The sequence below is a fragment of the Hoplias malabaricus genome, chromosome 15, assembly GCF_029633855.1.
Source record: "Hoplias malabaricus isolate fHopMal1 chromosome 15, fHopMal1.hap1, whole genome shotgun sequence".
Classification (NCBI taxonomy): domain Eukaryota; kingdom Metazoa; phylum Chordata; class Actinopteri; order Characiformes; family Erythrinidae; genus Hoplias; species Hoplias malabaricus.
This window is the reverse complement of record NC_089814.1, coordinates 3,181,740-3,189,830: the sequence shown is the minus strand read 5'-3', so window position 1 is coordinate 3,189,830 and position 8,091 is coordinate 3,181,740. Positions and strand designations below refer to the sequence as shown.

Below are 8,091 nucleotides of genomic sequence, written 5' to 3'. Positions count from 1 at the left end.
CTTACACAAATGTCCTACAGGCTGTCATTGTTAACCCTTTGGAGTCTGCGCTCTCACCAGCGGGTTAAACCAGAACTTGTGCCAAAACACTTACACAACTCAGCGAGTTTTTGTTCTAGAAAAATAATAAACATAGCCCCAGAAAGCTTAAATGGTCTACTTTCCAAATATCTAGAGCAGGGGTGTCAAACCAGATCCACGGAGGGCCGTGTGGGTGCAGGTTTTCTTTCCAACCACGCAGAAGCCACACCTCATTCCACCTGTTTTTAATCATTGGATCTAATCAATAGATCTTGACTTTCAGTAGTGTGGGGCTTTTGCGTGGTTGAAAAGAACACCTGCACCCACATGGCCCTCCGTGGATTTGGTTTGACACCCCTGATCTAGAGAAAGATAAGTAACACTTCTCTCTCAGAGACTCAGACCGCGACCCTGGATGACCCTCTCATTCGTATTCATATGGTAATAGCATGATAATCTGGCCGCTCGTATTGGAGGATTACGCTCATTTTAGCCAAAAACCAATGCACACGGCTATGTTTTCTCACTAAGAGTGAAGCTCAGAGACGGAGTCACGCATTTCAGCTGCCTGAGGAGGAACGCCTTCATTTTTGTGATGAGTAAGTCAAATTTAAGTAAGTTAGAAATATTAGTAAGTTAAAGACTCGTTTTTCTGCAGCATGTTTGATTAGCATTGATGCTACGCTAGTTCAGCAGTATTCTAGTGAAGGAATTTGTGAAGCTGACAAAAAATGTTTTGTAAATGTGCAGAGGCACAGAGCTCGGCTTGTAAAAACGTTTGGCTGCTCTCTGCTGCTTCCAAGCAGTCATCCACTGTTTACAAATGGTTCAGTTGTTCTCACTGATGGGGTGGGGGCTAATAGGTCATTATCTCTGACAATGCGGAGGGGATTTCTCACCTGTGTTTCACACCTAGCTCGTGAAAAGTCAGTGTGTGAGCCACAGGTTTAGAAAAATAGTGTCACATCACATTCATAGCAAAATAGAAGAAAAACTAATTAAAATCTCAGAAAGCTGTAAACACCAGTGCACAGGTAACAGCTTTGTCTACAGAGTTCAGAGCTCTGAAACTTCATAAATGTTCACAGTGTTTTTTTCACTACAAATCAGCTCCTTTGAAAACAGGTTGTTGGGAAGTCCATGTTTAGAGTGAATTTAAACAAAACACAGTTGAATGACACTGTCTGTCAGATCCGGGGTGGACTGACGGAGGCGGATGCACTTGCTAGAACACAATGGACTTATACACAATAAATAACAAAACAGAGACAGACTAGGATAACATGACAGGATACTAGCCAGAGAGACTTGGACAGAATGAGAGGGAACAGGACAGAGAGAGCTAAAGATGCTAAACTAGAACACAGAGCTAAACAGAGTGAACTTAGACACAAAGCACAAGAAAAGAACTAGCAGACTGACAAGTAAAAGGGAAGAGGAGCAAATCTAGCAATGCATGAGACAGACAGAGAGAGTGAACCGAAGGTGGAACAGAAGAGAAAAACTTGGGAGCAAAACCAATGTCCAACAACAGGAAGTGACACAAAGGAACTTAAATACACACAAGGACACCTGAGACCATTAACGAAGGGGGAGGACTACAAATGAGACACTGACGAGGAGGAGGGACTAGGGTGGAAACAACAACAACAACAAAGAGCCATGTGCTAGCTATGTGAGCACATAGTGGGCACAAAAGACAAGACAGGACCACTGTCACATGACTCCTCCAGCCTCCCGATCGACCAATCACAACTCCAACTCTCCTGAGCACTGATTGACTACACCTGCATTAGACCCTTTATTAACTCTCACCTTCCAAAGTCCTTTGCGAAGTAGCGTCCCTGTTCATTTTGTTGATCTGTATTTTCTGGTTTTTAATCAATTGTTTCTTGACTATGGTTTTGCTTCTCCATTTTTAGACTTTGATACTCTTTCTGGTTTCGACTATGAGGACTGTCTCTAGTGTTGATGACTTTGTTTTTGCCGACGTGTTGCTGTTTGCTGGTGTGTTTACCCTTTGCGTGTTCAAGACTACTCTGTTGGATTTCCCTGATTGTTAATAAACAGTTTAGCCTCTATTGCGTGCGTCTGTTCTGGTCTCGTCTAACTGGTCAGTGTTACATACACAGAGACTTCTCTCACGTTATTGTTGCTGAGTTTGCGCTGAACATTAGCAGGTGTAGCTTTTTGTGAACAAACATTTTTCGGTAGGTGAACTTTGTTAAAATATCAAGGCGTGTCAGATCACCTCAGACGTGGCTGAAAGGCCTCAGACTTCAGGGGGTTAAAATAAATAAACAAACTGTTTCCTTACCTTTTGCTGCTCCGGTGTTTGTACACAGCTTCTCTCTCTCTTTCCTTTCTTTCTCTCTCTCTCTCTCTCTCTCTCTCCAGCAGAGAAACGCCATCTGGAGGTTTTTAGACAACGGAGAGACTCCAAACGCTGGAAAGCACCAACCGAGATGAGGATGTTGCTCTATTCCTGCTCCATAGGGGGGTAACACTGACTTATTTTTGCTGTTACAGTTACATTACTTAAGGTGGAACTGACTCTAAATTCAGGAGAGCGCTAACTGCATGAAAGTGAACACATCAGCCGAGGTTGAAAGTCCAAAAGCACTTAAGTTGAAATGGATTTCAGCAAATCACTCTTTGTTCCTCCGTCCCTGGACGTCCAACTCTTCTCGGACATAAACAACTCCCAATCACTCAGAATAATGCAGCATTTCTGTCCGGTTCTGTTCAAACGCTGCATTTCTGTCCAATTCAGCACTTATTTCCTGTCCGCGGGCCTTCAGAGCGAGTGATCGGAATATTAACACTCCCCTCGAGGGACGGCCAGCTCCACTTCCATCAGCTGGAAATGACTCCATAAATATTCAGTTTGAATCAGGGCTGGGCTTTTTGTGGATGAGGAACAGAGGCAATTCTCCACTAATAAACACCTGAAGGAGGAGCAGTGGGAAAACACAATCACTTCCAACAAGAACTGACCTTGTCCGGTCTCTTCGCCTCAAACTGTGGATGAGATTTGAAGAGATAGTCTTGAGAAATACTGATTATCATGTAGTTAGGACTCGGTCCAGGACAATGTTAAAATGTCAGGGGAAATACAGTGTTTTAAAGGGAAGTGTCCCCCCTCGTCTCCAGAGTGGAACACTGTTCTGTTTCTAAATGAAACCCCACGAGCCCCACAGCTGTGTTCTCTCCCTGTGTAAACAGCCCTGTTCAGAACGCCCGCTTTCAGCACCTGTTCCTTTAAATGATAATGAGCCGCTCGCTGTTCACCCCGACCCCGAGCGCACAGCAGTGAGGAGCGAGGAGCAGAAGCTCTGTTTTTTAGTCGTTTTCACTCTGTTCTCTTTCTTCTCCGTTTTTACTCAGTGCTCTTATTTCTCCGCGCTCGTTGTGTCTGTTTTACCTCGTCTTTGTGCTCTCACATAAACACGGGTCCAGCGCTGTGATTGGACAGACTCCTACGAGGGGGCGGGGCCATTCTAAAGTCTCTGCACCTGGCGTCAGAAGCGGAGCAGAATCAGAGCGGCTCGTTTTATGTCGTGTTTCTGACTCAGGCAGCGCACAGGAAACTGACTGGGGTCTTGTTTCACAGTGTGTGGGTTGGTGGGCTCCAGATTCACACATTAATGTGAACGCTATGTGCCCTTCAATAATCATAGACAACATAATTATTCTTTTATAGCTGTATATTTGATCAGAGACGTAACTGACCCTTATTAAAGACACCCAATGGCCCAATGTTACCAAATATATCAGACCCATTCTGTTAGAGACATTGCTCTTCTGACCGCGGCAAACTGGACATAACCATACAGTGACTTCTCGCGTCATGTGGCCCCTGACCTGGAGTTTATCTGCTCCTCGTGGCGTCAGTAGGAGTCTGCTTCACAGGGTTGTTCCATGTGGCAAATGGACCATGAACAACAAAACAGTAGAACTAAAATATACTGCATTTTCAGCTCTGTTTTAAAATGAATATGCAACGTGATATTGCAGTGTTATAAATGAACAATAAATGAAGTTCATGTGCAGTGTCTCAGTGCTTCTAGAGGTAATTCTGGGTCAGTTGTGGATGCAGCTTAAAGAGACTGAATTCACTCGTTGTGACTGACATCTAGAAACGTCTGAAGCATTTTAACACGGGCTTGTTTTGGTTTATTGTCCTTTAAAGTTTTCAAGCCTCAGAAATTGTCACTCTGATGTGTTTTGTAATTAAAGCCTTGCTCCTTCACACGCTGATGCTTATTTCCTCTTGCCTGTGTTTTCCTGCGTTCTTATTTTGATCCTCTTTAGCGCAGCGTTCTTAACCCGGCGGCACACTTAATATTTCATGACTCTGCGACGTATCCTTTGACATTAAAATATGCCATGAATTAAACATGAGCCACTGCAGAAAGCCTGAGACCTGACTCTGGACTAATTACCACCCACCCCACTAGCAGGGCTTTAACAGCGCTAACGAGGGGGTAGTAGCTGCTGCGTTGGAGGAGATGTTGCTGCACTGAGCGCAGTTTAACAAATAGTTTCTGTTGGAGTTGTTGCTGCAGTTGCAGTTGTTTCTGCTGCTTCGGATCCTGGACACAGCCATTGCCAAGGTTCAGGTGTGACTCTGACTCCTCTTTGTAATGTACTCACACCTGCAGCGACTCAAAGCCCTGCTTTACTTTCTCTCTGATCTTCGTCTGTTCTGTTGTTTTGGTGGCAGTGCAGGGAGAGGCCTGAGCGGGACTGACTTTTTTAATCCCACTCCCGTCCCAAGCTCATTCCGCACCTGTGTGTGTGTGTGTGTGTGTGTGTGTGAATAAAGTATAAACACTTGTCATTGTTCTGTTTCTGCTCATTTTCTTTCAACTCCATGCATTAGCTCCACTGTCACATTGGAGAAAGAGAGAGAGACAGGGAACAGACAGGGAGAGAGTGATAGAGAGAGAAGGAGCAACAGAAAGAGACAGAGACAGAGAGGGGCAGATGGGGGGGGGGGCAAACAGACAGAGAGAAAGAGGGAACAAAGAGAGAGAGAAGAAACAGAAGGGGGACAGAGAGAGAGAAGAAACAGAGGGGGGCAGAGAGAGAGAGAGGGAACAGAGAGAGACAGGCAACAGAGAGAGGGAACAGAGAACAGAGAGAGAGAGAGAACTGTAGTGTTTGTAATTAGCACTCGGCGGCTCACGGTGTGTCAGCTGTAACAGCTCAGTGCTGAGAGTGATGTCAGGGAACAGGACACTGTTCCCGTGTTCCCGGTGTTCTCTGTGTGTTCTGTCCTCTCCGTTTGACTCACGGCTTAATTGGAGCCGGCTTCTGCTGTGGAGAGAGCGGAAATATTGGACGCGTCTGCAGAAACGGGACAGGTTTCCCTTTCCCTGATTAACGAGCTGCGGAGTCTGAAATTAAACATTTTAATCCGTTCTAATAAGGGCCGCGTCAGGGCTGCGGTGGGAAATGTGCTTTATTCGCTTTGGACAGGGACCTGCTCAACAGCCTTTCACAGAAAATACCTTCTACTGTCTTTAGCCCTGACTGTGACTGTCCTGTCATCACTGGCCCACACCGCAGGGTCTTAAAGGCAGCGTCTACAACTGTGGGAAACTGCTGTTCCGTCTGCTGTGTTTATGTTCAGAAGCTTAGAGTCTTATTGTGGAACAGTGTGTGTGAGGAGATAATGACATGTTTGTACGTGGCTCAAGTTTAACTTGTCTGTAAGTTTTTTTTCACTGGTTACTCTCAGGTTCATTACCGTCTCTAAAGCAACAAACAGTGTAGTGTATCTTTAAAGGTACAGCAGTGGTGTTAGAGTCCATTTGTGTTCCCTAAAGGTTCATTACATTCTCTTCTCCAGAAGGAGAGAGGGGTCTCTGTAATCTTTCATTATACAACTGTGGAGAATAAAAGAACACAATAAAAGTCCTGGAGATGAAACGGGGCGAATGACATTAACACAACTTTAATATGAGGGTACCACCACAGTGACAGTTTTTCTGAATGTTTTTCAATTCCCACAGAAACACGTGTAACTCGTGAGTAAGAAGCGACTGTATCTTTTAAGGTGGAGCGGTGTGCGTGAGTAAGAAGCGACTATCTTTTAATGTGGAGCGGTGTGTGTGAGTAAGAAGCGACTGTATCTTTTAAGGTGGAGCGGTGTGCGTGAGTAAGAAGCGACTATCTTTTAAGGTGGAGCGGTGTGTGTGAGTAAGAAGCGACTGTATCTTTTAAGCTGGAGCGGTGTGCGTGAGTAAGAAGCGACTGTATCTTTTAAGGTGGAGCGGTGTGTGTGAGTAAGAAGCGACTATCTTTTAAGGTAGAGCGGTGTGTGTGAGTAAGAAGCGACTGTATCTTTTAAGGTAGAGCGGTGTGCGTGAGTAAGAAGCGACTATCTTTTAAGGTGGAGCGGTGTGTGTGAGTAAGAAGCGACTGTATCTTTTAAGGTGGAGCGGTGTGTGTGTGAGTAAGAAGCGACTATCTTTTAAGGTAGAGCGGTGTGCGTGAGTAAGAAGCGACTATCTTTTAAGGTGGAGCGGTGTGTGTGAGTAAGAAGCGACTGTATCTTTTAAGGTGGAGCGGTGTGTGTGTGAGTAAGAAGCGACTGTATCTTTTAAGGTGGAGCGGTGTGCGTGAGTAAGAAGCGACTATCTTTTAAGGTGGAGCGGTGTGTGTGAGTAAGAAGCGACTGTATCTTTTAAGCTGGAGCGGTGTGCGTGAGTAAGAAGCGACTATCTTTTAAGGTGGAGCGGTGTGTGTGAGTAAGAAGCGACTGTATCTTTTAAGGTGGAGCGGTGTGTGTGAGTAAGAAGCGACTATCTTTTAAGGTAGAGCGGTGTGTGTGAGTAAGAAGCGACTGTATCTTTTAATGTGGAGCGGTGTGTGTGAGTGAGAAGCGACTGTATCTTTTAAGGTGGAGCGGTGTGCGTGAGTGAGAAGCGACTATCTTTTAAGGTGGAGCGGTGTGTGTGAGTAAGAAGCGACTGTATCTTTTAAGGTGGAGCGGTGTGTGTGAGTAAGAAACGACTGTATCTTTAAGGTGGAGCGGTGTGTGTGAGTAAGAAGCGACTGTATCTTGTTGGTGTCTGAAGTATAAATTGTCTGTAAGTGTTTATTCACTGTTTGAATTCCCACAGAAACTCATGTGTAACTCGAGCTGTTTAGTTTTGTAGCACTTTCCCTCTGTGTTTACTTTTATGCAGTTAGCGCTCTCCTGAATTTAGAGTCAGTTCCACCTTAAGTAATGTAACTGTAACAGCAAAAATAAGTTAGTGTTACCCCGCTATGGAGAGGTATTTGTGACTCATAACTCAGTCCAGTGTTAATTTGTTAGATTTCACCTAAAGCCTGGCCCACGCTAACACCATAACCAGAGCTGATTTGCTCGGAGACGGTGTTCTTCCCGGATGATCCTGTAGTGAGGGGAGTGCTATTGTACCATGTCCTGCAATGTGCTGAAATACTGCTGCCTTTAAAGCTTGTTTCTGATGTGACTCAGTTACTAATACCTTTGGTTTTCAGACTCAGCCCTGGTTTCGTGAGAAACTCCTGTGAGGTTTTGAGGAGCAGAGTTGTCTCTCAGTGTGTGTAAGCACTAAAGCAAGCACTGAACAATCTGTGAAAAATGTGATTATGTGTTAGGTGTCTCTCATATTCAACATCGGTTAGGATTTTAAAATCCTGTTGTGAGGCCAGGCATGAATTGAAAATACATTATTGCGCTTTTTTTAATTAAGTGTTCATTTTTGCATTTTTACTATGTAATAATTACAGTAACTCTAGTCTTCCCGTTCTAACTCCTCATATTCTTTTCCCCGAAGCCCTTGCTTAGCTTCTACTCTCTAAATCTTAAAGAAATTAAGGTGGAACACTGCTCTACTTCAAAGCGTCCTGCTCATGTGGCGTCCGAGTATATTAGACCACAGTGACATATGGAAATGGGGTCAGGGAGCCTCTGTGGGCGCTCTTCTGTCGAAACAGTTTCGGTCTTTAGAGTGAGCGAGCCCCAGTGAGGATTATTAAAACCCAGTCGGAATAGAACTAAACTAAAACAGGAGTAAAGGCCTTCACACA

At 44.7% G+C, this 8,091-nt stretch overlaps 1 long non-coding RNA gene across 1 annotated transcript; it reads left to right on the top strand.

The window, feature by feature from the left end:
* The first annotated feature begins 348 nt into the window (after positions 1-348).
* On the top strand, positions 349-4,899 carry LOC136668894 (uncharacterized). Its single transcript, XR_010795542.1, has 3 exons — positions 349-462; positions 553-620; positions 2,419-4,899. It is a non-coding gene; the product is annotated as an uncharacterized lncRNA (long non-coding RNA).
* Positions 4,900-8,091: the final 3,192 nt, after the last annotated feature.